We start from the raw sequence: 15,553 nt of genomic DNA on the forward strand, positions 1-15,553 counted from the left end.
TATATGTGATGAAATGTTACAAAAAAAAAAAAAAATTGAAAATGGTACAAGTTAATGAAAAACCTTATCCCAAAATTCATCGGGTGCAACAATAATTTCTACAATGGGATCCCATCCTAGACCATTCTATGCCTGCAGTCGCTTAAAAGTTTGGTAATTAGCTTTCAATCACTGATATTTTTGTCACACCTGTTTTGATGTATATCGAAATCCATATAGATTTTGCAACTGAGTTGCAAAATGATTTTAATGCTTAATTGTCCACACAGTACTAAGGCCTGTTGTTTGATTTTTTTTTAACCTCTTCTCTCAACATATTTATAAACTTCATTTCAATTCTGGGAGTCCACATTCGTGTATCTTGATTGTCATCTGAATTGTTTTCATCCATCTAAAAACACACAATTTATATTAAACAAATCTGAAGTGGATATAAAAAAAAAAAACAGTGCAAAAATCTAAATACAATTATGTTTATATTTAAACTAATCTGAAGTGGATATAAAAAAATAACAACGCAAAAATCCAAATACAATTATGTCTAAGTACGAATCAAAATTAATCAATTGAACTTGTTAAATAGTGTTAGACAAAGCATATTAATTGAAGGGCAAAACAGATACAACAACAAAAACCAAATAATATTGTCTATAAAAAGGTTGTAAAACAAGTGTACGCAATAAAAAATAACCAGAAATAAGCAGAAGAAGAAGAGTAGAAGAAGAGAAGCATGAAAGGGGTGAGTGGAGCTCGATTGAAAGGACGGTGGTCGACCGACCGGTCAATTAGCCGAATGACCTGGGGGACGACCGGCCAGTTGTCCTGGCAGTTGACCGACTCAGCTTAAACAGTTCGAACAATTCAGGACATATCAGAAACCATTTGAGAACCCATTTCTACATAATAGCAGATGGATTGAAGGATACACGTACCAGATCAGTAGAATAGTTGTCACCGGTGATGGAGTGGTTACAGTGAGTGAATGTCCGCTTCTTTGGTAGTCGTCTAATTCGAGAATAGGTTTGACAAATTTGACCTGTGATAAATAAATTTCAAATAAAATTTTGGATGTTTCAGAAAATCAGTGAGCGGTAAAAATAATTTTGGGAGAAATTTGTGATTTATTTCACCTCGACCTTGTCGTTGTTTGGTTGCCCGGAAAGTGAATCTTCCACAACGCACAAATTGTAACTCACTTGATTTGTGGGAGATGGTATGGGTAGGAAGGGGGTTCCCAGATATAGTTTATAAAATGGTCAGTTCATAGAAACGAACACGACCCGTGACGAATCATTAGCCGTGATCTTTCAAACAGAGGAAGACGAGTAGTTAAGTTCAACTTTAAATTTCTTGTTGCACGCGAACCTTTTTAGAAATGAAGAACATGAAGGCTTTTCAGAAATAAGAAGACTGAAGACACGTTGAAAGCTTTTGACAGTGGAGAAATGAAGAACAAAGGTGCCAAACGAGAAGTCCAAATGTATTTTGAATGATACCGCGGAATTATGATTTCAAAATCGTATCCAAACGTAAAACGCAAATGATATGGTGGAATTGTATTTTGAGAATACAACCAAACAAAGTCTTAGGTTGTGTTTGGTAAAGTTTTGTAAATATGATTTGAGAGTATGAGTTGTATTTTGAGTTTGTGAGTTGTGAAATTATGATTTGAGTGTAAAAAATTTGTTTGGTTATAGTTTTTGAATATAGTGTTGAATTGAGTTTTGAATTGTATGTGGAATTCAGTTTTGAAAGTTTGATGTGACATGTGAAATAAGAAAATTTGTTTGGTGATGAGTTTTCAAAGTAATTTTCAAAACTTAATTCAACCTATAATTGATAATCAAACACACAACTCATATATCGATATCCGTATTTTTAATCAACAGTCATAACCAAACTATTTTTAAATACTCAAATAAAAAAATAAATTTTTTAATTAATTTTTTTAAGTAATTTTTTTGAATAAATTTTTTTTTAAATAATTTCTAAGTCAATTATTTTGTGTCAATTAATTTTTCTAAAATTTATTTTTTAGGCTTGTACAAACATTTTGTGCAATACGTTTTTAATATTTTTCAAAAATTTTGTTGAAGTCAACAACTTTGGAGATTATATATTGGTAAAAATTAACAAAAATCAATGTGTTCAATATTTTTAAATACAAACTAAAACTAAAACGTTATCAAATATTATCAACATTTTTTCATTTATTAAATTATTAATTTAATAAAAAAATCGTATCTTTTTGTAAGTTCATTATTGTCACCTAACTCTCACCCACCCGTGAAGCTCATACAATTGGGGGGCAGAGTGATATTTGTGTACAAAATAACCAATTCACCCATCTTTCATAGAATGGCAGGTTGTTATGTAAGAATAAAATAAAAAGGGTAATAGTGTAATTTCACTCATCCAATATACCCACCCCCTCCTATGCTGGGTGTCAGTTCATCACTGTGCGATAAAGAGAAAAAAAAAAGAAGCCAAAAACCTGCACAGATAGTCGGTAATCAGTATACGGCAGAAATTAAAAATAAGTAAGAAAAAAAAATGATCAGTATACTAAAGAAATGAAAAGCAAATAAGGAAAAAAAAAACCTTCTGGACCTGAGCCTTTATATAAGTCAGTATCTTTGCATTCGTTTAACCATACCATCTTCACCATCTCATTCCAACAACTTCATCAACTCCTTCACCCTACAATATTGGCTACATTCAGTGTAGATATCCGTGTGAAGGAAGAGAGAAAAGGTTAGTTTGAACCACAGTTCATATTCTTGATAGCTTTAGAGCTGAGTTGCAGGAAGGTGAAGAATCCACCATACGGAACAACCGGCCAATCATCCGATTTCAGCCACCAGTTTGCCTTCTGCGCTCAGTTTCGCTATCTGTTAGTTGCCTTTTAGCAGATGCTCAGTTTGCCTATCTGTTCCTTTTTTTTTCACACCAACATCATACATTTTTCTATACATGTTTCATACATTTTTCATCCATTTTTCTTAACTTTTGCAGTCATCATGCCGAGAACAAAAAGGGTGAGACCCGAACGTGGCGAAACCTCTAACCCTATACAACGTCAACCACAGCAACAACATTATCGCTATCCAACTGTTGATTTTCTCACATATAATCACGAACAGGCTTATTCAAATTTTGCTAATCGACCAATTGTTACAGGGACAAAGGTAAATCTACCTTCTCAATATGATCCATTGTTGCTTAGCAGACTGGATACAATGGGATGGTTACCTTTAACTAATTTACAACATAAGGTATATCCCGTCTTATATATTTATTTTACCTTCACTTAAGATCTACTGAGAGAGAAGTGGAACAGTGTAGTCTGACCTCTTATGTGAAAGGGAAAGTAATCACACTCAACCCCCACACTTTCGCACAAATTATTGGAGTTGAAACAAGAGATTTGCAATGCCATTTTCAAACAGAGGCTTAGTTAGCTAACATTGTTGGTGATCTAACTGAGGTTTATACCACAATTTGTGAGAATCGATTTACCGACACTAATTTACAAGCAAGACATTTAAAATCCCACCTTCGTATTCTCCATCGATGGATAGTTGAAAATGTCACTCCCAAAAAAAAGATATTTTAATGTTGTTCCATGTTTTAATGTTTATTTGTTATATTGTTTTGAAATTGGACAAACATTAGATTTATGCTACAAGTTACTGAAAGAAATGATGGTTGCAAATCTTGGTACTCTTAGTGGTCGGTTACTACCTTTCGGAGCTTTGTTAACCAAAATTTTCAAAGCGCATCATGTTAACCTTGAAAGTGAAGTAGATATGAGAATCACTTCACCAATTTCTGAGTACACATTGACCCGAGTTGGTGGTGCTGAAAACTTACTGGGCTCTATTAATTTTGAGAATGAACCAATACCTGATGAGGAAGAACCAAATGACAATGCCATGCCACCAAATGAACAACCTCCATACTGGACTGATTATTTAGCGTTGGAACAAGAACGGTACAATCAACGCCTACAATGGGAACAACAAGTGGCTAATCAAGTCAATACATTGGGTACTCGGTTCGATGAATTTGTCGTCGCTCAGAACTCACTAATTCAACAATTTGGTGAGTTCCTATAGACTTAGGGAGACGTGATGAAGTGACAAGGAACCGCATTGATCAAATTGACTATCGAGTCACTCAGGTGTACCATCACTACTTCCCTCAACCTCCACCACCATCTGACAATGATGCTTAACTTGTTTTGATGAGCATTTAAATGGTTCACACATGATATGGTTACATTTTGTTTTCTTATTTTGTTGTGGTTATTTTGTTTTCTCATTTTGTTGTGATTATTTTATTTTGTTATTTTGTTGTAATCTTTTGTATTTAAGTAATGAATAGTATTTTTTTTTCTGCACTGTAAAATTAACCAGTGACAATATTATAACAATTTGTGAGTTATATTATGAAATTAAAAAAAAATCGTACAAAAATTAATAAAAAGAAATTAAAATTAATAACAAAGCCTTCATTTCAATAAAATGAAAAAATTAAAATTAAAATTAAAAATAAAAAAAAGTCTACGAATTAATAAAAAAATTTAAATTAATAACAAAACCATTTATTTTAATAAAATGAAAAAAACAAATTAAAAAAAAAAATCGGCTCAAATGAAATAAAAAAAAGTTAAAAATTAGTAATTATACATTTTCTTTAATGAAAAGGAAAAAAAATTAATAAAAACTTGTTTAGTATAATATCTGAAAATAACAAAACCATTATGTTAACATGAACAAAAAAAATTAATACCATTATGTTAACATGAACAAAAAAAATTAATAAAAAGAAATTAAAATTAATAACAAAACATTCAAATTGTTTTAAAATGAGAAAAATAAATTAATAAAAATATTTCATCTACAAATTAATACAAAAATTTAAATTAATAACAAAATTATTATTTTAATAAAATGAAAAAAACAAATTAAAAAAAAAAAATCGGCTAAAATGAAATAAAAAAAGTTAAAAATTAATAATTATATATTTTCTTTAATAAAAACGAAAAAAAAAATAATAAAAACTTGTTTGCTATAAAAATTACTAACAAAACCATTATGTTAATAACATGAACAAACAAAAAAAAAAACAATTAATAAAAAGACATTTAAATTAATAACAAAGCCAAAATTTCAATAAAATGAAAAAAATAAAGTAATAAAAAAATGTCGTCTACAAATTAATAAAAAAATTAAAATTAATAACAAATCTATCCATGGCCAACATTTTTTCTTAATAAAAAGTTAATGAACAGCATAAACTGAATGAATATCATAAACTATAATTTTTGCATGCATCATTCAACCATCAAATTCAATAAAGTGTTTGACCCTGCATATTATACATTGCATCAACATATTTAAGTGCCTTCATTAGCGTAATAACATTTTGTTGATTAACCATGTGATGATTTTTGTGTTCCTTTTCCTTTAATTGCCATGTAGTCCAATCGTTGTCCTCATTGTTAATTATCCTACAAAGAAAGAAAAAAAAATCATTAAATTCACAGTTACGTTAAGTGGGTGAAGTTATGTAATAAAGGTGCTATTATATTGAAACTAGTAAAATAATTATACATTTAAAACCATTAGTGACTACGATATTCACTTGCCTTATTCACATCACAAATCTATCCATGGCCAACATGATTTTGCCACATAGCAGAAGCAATTGCATCCCTAAAGTTAGATTGGTACGTCAACCCATGTTGTGACATGTCAACATAGTCAGCTTGGTCTCCAACAAACCCGTCTGCTTCCGCTTCTGCCGCCATTTCATTATCAGCTTCCATGAAGAATGGGTCCATATCTGCATGCAAACGGATTCAATTGTACAATACACAACATGCAATCACGAGAGGCCTTGTCTTGTAGATTTGTAATTTGACATGGGCCGTAATATTGAAAATCGCTTCAGAATACCAAATGTTCTTTCTAAGACATTGCGTAACGACAAATGTCAATGGTTAAACAATTCCTTGAGTCTTGAATAATAACGGTCATAAAACTCTTGCAAGTGATAGCGTTGGGAACGAAATAGGACAAGAAATCCAGGCATGTTCGTGAAACCAGCATCTACTAAATAATATTTGCCTACATGTAAATAATAAATGCACTATTCTATCAAACAGATGTACAAAAACATATTTTCAAAATATGTACCATATGTTATTTTGTGACACTCACCATTGGATGGGTGTGGGAACTATAGAGCAGCTCCTGTAATAGAGTCAACTAAAATAGCATTGTCATAAGCGCTACCTTCCCATCCAAAATTAATAAATGTGAACATGTCGAAGTCGCAAGCTGCGAGTACATTTTGCGATACCATAGATTTGTGACCGCGGAATGTATTTTGTCTTGAAGTAGAGACTCATGCATCCACCAATGTGCCATCAATAGTATCGACACAATCCTAATTGAAAGATATTTGTTTGACATTAAAAGCAAAACAAACTTGAATATTGCTTTTATAACAGGAGGAAAAAAAAAATATCGTCCTTTATTGTTATTAAAAACTTACAAGACAATCATTAAATTTATACCTTGAACCAGGAAAAAAATCTCCTATCATTTAAAATTTTTGCCGGTATCTCATCTTGGTTACGTGGTTTGATAACCATTGATGCAAGCTTCCACAATGCCCGCATAACAATTTTAATGTACCGACAAATTATTTCCGTAGAGTGTTGAAATCTATCTGCCAGTAGTCGATGGCAATAATTTTGTACGAAAGTGTATAAAAAAATTCCGAGCGATTCCTAGATACTGATATGCATATGTTCAGTATCGATAAAGCCATTTTAGAGTAAGGTGTCTTTCAATACAATGAACGTTTGTGCATCCATTCGCATAATGTTCATCATTGTTTGGCCATTTAATAAGCTGAAGATGTAATCATCACCTTTGAATGGACAAGTTCGCTGCGATTGCCGACTACTTGACGCGTTGATATGGTCATGCATAAAAGCAATCATCAAAAAATTCATAAAATCTTCAATAACCTCAACCTCCTCTGATGAGATCTCTATTGCATTGTTTTCTATGTCAAATGACATATTGTTTCATCTACATCACAGTAAAAGCTTAATTATAAAATAATATATTTAACGACATACTAACGCTTACCATTATTGATGAAACTAAATTAAAAAGTGGCTACATGAATAGTCAGCATTAGTCATTTACCAGTATCTACTAAAATATATACAAGAAGAAAATTTGTTTAACATGTAGTCATCTTGTTTATAACACAACATATTGATGTAAAACATCAAATCATCTTGCAAAACGACAATGAGAATTGCTAACTCAATCAAAACACAAATTCTCACTTCATTGCAAAACTAGGATCATAGCTAGGCGCATATGGGTAGGAGTACGCATAAAAAACTTTCGTCATTCCTTGTCTTTAAACAATGTCAGTGCCCTAATGTACTGCACCAGTGGTATGTCCCCATGCTCTAACAATGCATCTTAACATGTATCAAGGGAATACTCATCACTACCTGCACTTACAGTCTCTGTGTCATTTGATCATGCATGTGAATGTTATGTTTTTGCCTTACGTAGAATGTGAAAGCTGCGCACACATCATCAAACTCACTTGACCGTGACTTTTTGGAACGACCACTGTCAATCTGACTGCTTATAAGGCCCTTCTTGTGACTTTTGCCCTTCGTTGGATTCATGTACTCATCGCCGAATAAATCAACAGGAATGACTTCAGCAGCATTACTCTTAGCCGCTTCAGGACTCCAAAATTTATTAAACATTTCATCTTCTTCACCAGAGTCAAGGGTTCCTTGTGTGGATGCACAGGATAAGACCCCCTGTAGCACAACAATTTTCAACAATTTCTGTCATTTTTTTAAAATACTCAAATCATTTTGTCCTAAACTTCTTTACATTTTTTGTAGCCTACAGCAATTGAAAATATTAAAAATAAGCATACTGTATATGTGATGAAATGTTACCAAAAAAAAATTGAAAATAATACAGGTTAATGAAAAATCTTATCCCAAAATTCATCATGTGCAACTAGGGATGGACGCGGATCGATTGCGGCCACTATCCGTCCGCTAGATTGGCGAATTGGAAAAAATCAATCCGCAATCCACTATTCGTCCGCTAGATTGGCGGATTGGAGAAAATCAATCCGCATCCGTCCGCTAGATTGACGGATTGGAGAAAATCAATCCGCATCCGTCCGTCAATCTAGCGGATGTGAATTGAGCGAATTAACAGATTAGCTGATGGATACAAATCGATTTGACGGTTTAAAATTTTATAAACTTGACATAATTCAACTTTTACACTTCTTAAAAAAAAATTACAGTTAAAGACTTAAAAAAATATTACAATCACTGCATGTATCCCTCTGTATTGTTACACCTATATTTGTTTTTAAAAAACAAAAACCAACATATATCATTTTTTTTATTTATTATTTTTAGAGTTAGATTTAAAAATCAAAATATATAGATAAATAATACACTTATTTTTTTCAATAGAATATTTAAATTTTTTTTCAATTGAAAACACAAATAGAATATCTAAACAAATTAAAAATACAAAATTTTACAAATTACTAATGGTGCTCGTAGCTTGGCAGTTCGGTTGCAACTAAAGGAACCTCAAATCCGTCATCCGTCCAAAACTAGGCGGATTGAAAAAAATCAATCTGCAACCATCCGCTCGTCATCACGCATCCATCCAAAATGCAACAGATCAAATTGGTTCAATCGATTTAGGCGGATCAATATATCCGCTGCTCACCCCTAGGTGCAATAACAATTCCTACAATGATATCCCATCCCAGAACAGTCTGTGCCTGCAATCGCTTAAACGTCTGGTAATCAGCTTTCAATCGCTAGTATTTTGTTGCACCTGCTTTGCTGTATACCGAAATCTATACAAATTGTGCAATTGATTTGCAAAATGATTCCAAGCCTAATTGTCTACACAGTAGTACAGCCTGTTATTTGATTTTTTTTAACCTCTTCTCTCAACATGTTTACTAATTTCATTTCAATTCTAGGAGTCCACATTTTTGTATCCTGATTGTCATCTGAATTGTTTCCATCCATCTATAAACATACAATTTATATTTAAACACTCTGGAGTGGATATAAAAAAAATAACAGAGCAAAAACCAATTATAATTATTTATGTACAAAGCAAAATTAATATTTATTTGAACTTGGTAAATAATGTTATAAAAAGCAGATGGTTTGAAGGGCAACATAGAGAAAAATTAAAACCACATAACATTAAAGTTTACTTCAACTTGTTAAATAATGTTAGGAGAAACAGATGATTTGAAGGGCAACATAGAGACAAAATAAAAATCACATAACATTAATGTTTATTACAACTGTAGGAAAGGCAGATGATTTAAAAGCCAAAGACAATAAAAATCACATCACATTGTCTATAAAAAATTTGTGAAGTAAGTTTACACAGTAAAAAAATAACCACAAATAAACAAAAGAAGAAGACCACAAGAAGAAATAAGCAGAAGAAGAAGAAGAGCAGAATAAAAGGATAAACAGGGAGGTCGACCAGGTGGATAACCCGAGGAACGACAGGCCAAATAACCCAAGGGACGACCAGCTTAGCTTCAACCGTTTAAAGAGTTCAAACAGATCAGAAATTATCTCTATACTCTTTTGGACTTCTCAGAAACCATTTCAAAACTCATTTGTACATAACAAATGATTGAAAGATATACGTACCAAATTAGTAAGAGTTGAATAGTTATCACCGGTGATGGAGTGAGTACAGTGACTGAATGTGCAACTCTTTGATAATCGTCTGATTTGACAATAAGTTTGATAAATTTGACCTGAGAAAAAAAAATTGAGAATAAAATTAGGAATGATTCAAAAAATTAGTGACCTGTAAAAAAACATTTAAAATAAATTTGTGATTTATTGACCTCGGTGTCATCGTTGTTTGGTTGCCCGTAGAATAAATCTTCCACAACGCATAAATTGTAACTCACTTGATTTGTGAGAGATGGCATGAATAGGGAGGAGTTCACAAATATAATTTATAATATACTCTAAGTTCTCTAAGAACACTACCCGTGACGAATATTCAGTCCTGATCTTTGAAAGAGAGAAAGACGAATAGATCAGTTCACCTACATATTTTTTTTTGCACGTGAAACTTCTTACATATGACGAACATGAAAGTTTTTCAAAAAGAAAGAGGAAGAAGGCTAAAGATGTTGAAAATAGAAAAATGTAAAACAATGCTGCCAAATGAGTTTTCAAATTATATTTTGAATGATATATAATAGAATTCTATTTTGAAAGTCATCCAGACTTAAAGTGGGAGTGGTAAGATAGAAATATAATTTGAAAACGCATCTAAACAAAACTTTAAATTTTCTATCAAATCTCTCACATAGATATAAAATTCAAACACATGTGAATTTGTATGAATCTCACGTCCATGTAAGAAATTTAATAAAAATTTTCAAAATTTATTTTAAATGAATAACATTTTTCCTAATATAATACAAGTTAAAGTCAAACTACTATCTTTCACACAAACATGTATTAATTATCTCATAAGATAGTCAAATCAATTGCAAATGCAAACAATAATAGTGAACACAAGGATCATATATATATATATATATAGATAAATTACAAATACACCTTCTAAAATTTATTTAAAATATGAATTGTTTCTTATGAATTGAAAAATTACAAATAATTTCTGTCAAAATTTTTTACTTTATAGAATTAATTAAAAAAATAAAATTTCAAACTATTCATCTATACAATAATAAAATTATCTAAACTATTAATTGAAATAAAATTTTAACAATATTAAAAATTATTAATTAATTTGATAATTTACTAATAAAAGAACATATTTATTACAAAATTAAAAATCTTAAAAAATATAATATAATTTCTAAAATTACATAAAATAATTTATAATTTAAATAAATCTCAAAATGTATATTCATAATTTAACCTTTTTTATTTTTTTAAATATATCTTATTTAAATATATCTAAATAATAAAATATTTATAAAAAAAATTTAAAAAATTAATAAATATAAAAAAATATATATATTAAATTTTCATAATTTTTATTTTATTTTTAATATTTAATAAAAAAATTAATAAAATTTTTTTAAAAAAAATTCACAAATATTATATTTTTTAAATATATTTATATTAAATAAGTCTCAATATTAATAAAAAAATTATTTAAAATATTAAAAAATTCATTAAAAACAAAAAAAAAAATTCTGAAAAATATTTTTGAAAACTTTCTTGAAAAACAAAACCAAAACCAAAAAAGTTATATATTAGTGAAGCTCACGTCATCAGAAAAATGGTATTCTCACCCACAACGTCAAAAAGCTGTGTCCAATGGTGTCCTAAGATTTTTCCATTCTTCATCACTTGATTATAGCTTGCTAAGGATATGAAAAAATCGAACTAAGAAATACATATAATACTTCATAAACAAAAGCAACATTTACAAATCAAAGGCAAAGCTTCATGTCAATAATGCCAAAAACTATTTGTCATCCTCATTCACACAACCCACAACATGGACACTACAATGGCATTTTTGCACAAGAATTCAAATGCAAAAGTGCCTACAAGCAACTTAGCAATACAAAATTAAGAAATCCCATCATTCTTTATCCTTGATCACTTGCTTCAAACTGAATTACATCTGTATCTAATTTTTAAAACAACAATGCTAGGTAGCTCAAATTTTTGTGGTTCAAATGGCTCAAATCTGTCAAAACGACGTCGTTTTGACAGATTTTGAGTGTAAAACGACGTCGTTTTGACAGATTTGAGCCATTTGAGCCGCAAAAATTTGAGTTACCAAACATTTTCCTTTTTAAAATGAAGCCATTGCAATTTGTATAAATACTATTTAAAAGGGTTCCACTTCAGGAATTAATTTACAGAATATACTGACAAAACATGGAAAAATTAATTGTAATTACTTATTAACAAAACAATTGCTAATTGCTAAAAGAGACAAATATTCAAGGTAAAGTTCTGTTAACAAATGGGGTAAAATGATGAGAAAATAAAATCATGATAATAATTACTATTATAAAACCCAATCTTCAAAAAAATCTATGAAAAGCATCATGAATTTGAAAAATCCATAAAATAAGATTCAGAAGCAAAGGTTAGCATCACATGACAGATAATGCCTCAGATCAAGTGTTGGATTTATTTCAATGTTGCTTCATCCTGATCCACATTACAATCAGCACAGTAACAAATAAAATTAAGAAAATATGCAATCTTTTGGGGTCAAAGATCAGAATAACCACAAAAAAAAAAAAAAAAAAAAAAAACAATCAGCACATAAACAGAGAAATCAGAATAAACACAATCTTCTTTGGAACAAAACTAATGCAAACTAAGACTCTGTTTGAATGAAAATATTTCAAGTTAAGGAACTATTATAGGTGGATTGAGAAGAGAAAATATAAGTACTTTATTTTTAAAAAATTATCAAACTAGAACCCTAAAGCACAAAACATTTTAAATAACTAACTTTTACATATTTCATGCCCCATAAACAAAGTTCTCAAGATCAAAATTTTAACTATCCAAGTCCTTCCATTTTACAGCCAAATTTCCTTACAAGATCTGAACAAACCCAAAAAACAGAACACACATACACATTACAATCAACACAACAACAAATAAAATTCAGTAAAAATACAATCTTTTTTGGGGACATAAAAGCCTAAGAAGACAAAGAAGAAGCAAAATTTAAACTTGGGAAAAGAGACTACTCAGTGGTGGCATAAGTAAGTTATAGGTTCGATTCTGCCAGCATTTTTCCTCAACTTTCCAGTTCAGAAGAGGGAGCTTATTTATCCTCATCGCAACCTCATCTTCCCAAATCAAACGGAAAAAACAAAATTGACAATCTAATCAGAAATAAAATTCATATATACATAGACACAGCTATAAATTTAAACATATATATATATAGACATATAGAGAGAGAAAGATAGAGAATCGCTCAGTTCAGCGGGGTTGTCGACACGCAAATTTCTCTAGAAAGAGAAACCTGCATTCCGGTCTGTTGAGCTTGAATTTCATGGAGTCATCACTGCGATCTCTATCAAAATTTCAACTTCAAAATACAATAAAAATTATAAGCAAGAAGAGGACGAGGAAGAAGATGAGAAACCCTAGAAAACCTTTGTGATGGAACTTCAAACTGCTTAAACTTGTGGTGAGACTAGATTGAGAGTTGCTATGTATTTATAGGGGCTAAGCTAGGGTTTTTCATCGTGAACCTCCTCCTTTGGGCTTGTTTGGGAAGGGAGTTGTTTGTATCACGGTTAGGTGTAAAAGCTTTTCCTACACCTGATCAAGATGTTATCAAACCTAATTTAGTAGAAAAAGGTGCTATTCACCCGAGTTTGACAAATGGATCGGTTTTTTGGATTTTGTACGCAATTTTTTTTATTTAAAAATCAACTGCTTTATCGATACAATTTTATATTTTATTCTAATTTTGATAATTTAACCCATCTTACGTCTATAATTTATCTGACCCTATCAATTTTCTTCCAAACCTATTTTAACAAAATTGGATTGGAAAAAATACAATTAGATTTGGTAATTTTGCCACTCCTATGTTTAAGTTTTAGATTTGTAACCCATTTTGACCAATTCAACCTGAGTCACTCTATTGGCATCCTAATTTAATGAAAATATTTTATTACTATTATATCTTGAAATTTAATTTTTTTATTAAGTTTAATTTTCAATTTTGTAGCAAAGTTTGACCAATTTAACCTGGATGGCTCTATTTGCATCTCAAAAGATTGGTTGAACATTCTAATTTAATGAAATTTTTTTTATTATTATTATATCTCAATTCAAAATGGTCAAAAACTAATTGATATTAAAAAAAAAAGTGCAATCTATAGTATTTTCAAATTAATCATTCTTTTATTATATTTCCTATTCAAGTCAGCAATGGATAATACAGAGTACGCATCTAAGGCTCTGTTTGGTTGCGTTTTTAAATTACATTTCAACACTATCATTCACGCATCACGTTTGGATACCACTTTCAAAATACAATTCCACCATATAATTCAAATTACAATTTGAAAACCCGTTTGGCAGCCTTGTGATTCATTTCTCCACTTTCAACGTTTCAGCCTCCTTCCTCTTCCTTTCTGAAAGGCTTCCATGTCCATCGTCTCTCTGAAAAGTTTCACGTGAACTGATCTACCCATCTTTCTTTCTCTGCGTCAAAGATCATGACAACCCAATTCGTCATGGGTAGTATTCACAGAGAACTTAGACCATTTTATAAATGATGAATCCTGTGAACCCACTCCCAACTCATACCATCTCTCACAAATCGAGCGACTTACAATTTGTGCGTTGTGGACGATTCCTTCTACGGGCAACCAAACAACGACAAGTGCGAGGTCAAATAACTCAGCAATTTATTTCACATATCTTATCGGTCACTAATTTGAAAAAATCATCCCTAATTTTATTCCAATTATTTATTTCTCTCAGGTCAAATTCATGAAACATATTGTTGAATCAGACGATTAGCAAAAAGTCGCTCATTCAGTCACTGTACGTACTCTATCACCGGCAATAACTATTCAACTCCCACTAATCTAGTAAATATATCCTTCATCTGTTATGTGCAAATGATTTTTGAGAAGTCAAAATCAGTTCTTAAATGATTTCTGAGAAGTCCAAACGAGTATACAAATAGTTTGAGATATGAAAAATGATCTGTTTGAACCGTTTGCACCTTTTGCCAAGCAAAATAGCTGAGTCGGTCGTACCCCGGGTCATCCGGCCGGTCGACCTCCCTCTACCCTTTATTTCTTCTTCTGCTAGTTCTTCTGTGTATTTCTTCCTTCTCTTCTCTTGGCCTTCTTCTTTTACTTAATTTTTAGTTATTTTTTTACTATTTAAATACAGACAATGTTATAACATTTTTAGGATTGTCTCTGTTTGTGCCTTCAAAAAATCAGTTATGTTTCTATAATCAGTTATGTGTTTTTATTTTCTCCCTTTTGCCCTTCAAATCTGTTTCTCCCTTTTGTCTCTGTTTCTCCTAACATTATTTAGCAACTTCAAGGAAACATTAATGCTATGTAGTTTTTTTTTTTTTTTTTTTATCTGTGTTGTCCTTCAAAACATCTGCTTTTGTTAACATTTTTAATAGAGCTGAAAATAAAGATTAGTTTTCATTCCTACATAAATAATTGTTTCTCTATTATTTTTTTATATCCACACCCAGAGTAGTTTGCTCTATTATTCTTTTATATTCACCCCAGAGTAGTTTAAATATAATTTGTATGTTTATAGATGGATGAAAACAATTCTGATGACAATCAAGATACCAAAATGTGGACTCCCATTATTGAAATGAAATTAATAAACATGTTGAGGGAGGAGGTTAAAAAAAATCAAACAACGGGCCGTACTACTTCATGGACAATTAGG

General features: G+C 30.8%; 1 long non-coding RNA gene and 3 other non-coding genes across 4 annotated transcripts; all 4 read right to left on the reverse strand.

Moving 5' to 3' along the window:
- Positions 1 to 5,221: 5,221 nt before the first annotated feature.
- LOC114293482 (uncharacterized) lies at positions 5,222 to 11,780 on the reverse strand. Its single transcript, XR_014337582.1, has 7 exons — positions 9,982 to 11,780; positions 9,779 to 9,888; positions 7,550 to 7,873; positions 6,587 to 7,109; positions 6,228 to 6,456; positions 5,654 to 5,850; positions 5,222 to 5,515 (listed from the first exon to the last, which is right to left on the reverse strand). It is a non-coding gene; the product is annotated as an uncharacterized LOC114293482 (long non-coding RNA).
- Positions 11,781 to 12,209: 429 nt separating this feature from the next.
- Positions 12,210 to 12,300, reverse strand: LOC114293496 (small nucleolar RNA snoR31). The gene has a single exon (XR_003640078.1). It is a non-coding gene; the product is annotated as a small nucleolar RNA snoR31 (small nucleolar RNA).
- A 542-nt stretch (positions 12,301 to 12,842) lies between these two features.
- LOC114293493 (small nucleolar RNA R30/Z108) lies at positions 12,843 to 12,947 on the reverse strand. The gene has a single exon (XR_003640076.2). It is a non-coding gene; the product is annotated as a small nucleolar RNA R30/Z108 (small nucleolar RNA).
- Positions 12,948 to 13,073: 126 nt separating this feature from the next.
- Positions 13,074 to 13,177, reverse strand: LOC114293494 (small nucleolar RNA Z107/R87). Its single transcript, XR_003640077.2, has one exon. It is a non-coding gene; the product is annotated as a small nucleolar RNA Z107/R87 (small nucleolar RNA).
- Between the last annotated feature and the right edge of the window lie 2,376 nt (positions 13,178 to 15,553).

This window comes from Camellia sinensis, chromosome 8 (assembly GCF_055761805.1).
Source record: "Camellia sinensis isolate YWXY chromosome 8, ASM5576180v1, whole genome shotgun sequence".
Taxonomy (NCBI): Eukaryota; Viridiplantae; Streptophyta; class Magnoliopsida; order Ericales; family Theaceae; genus Camellia; species Camellia sinensis.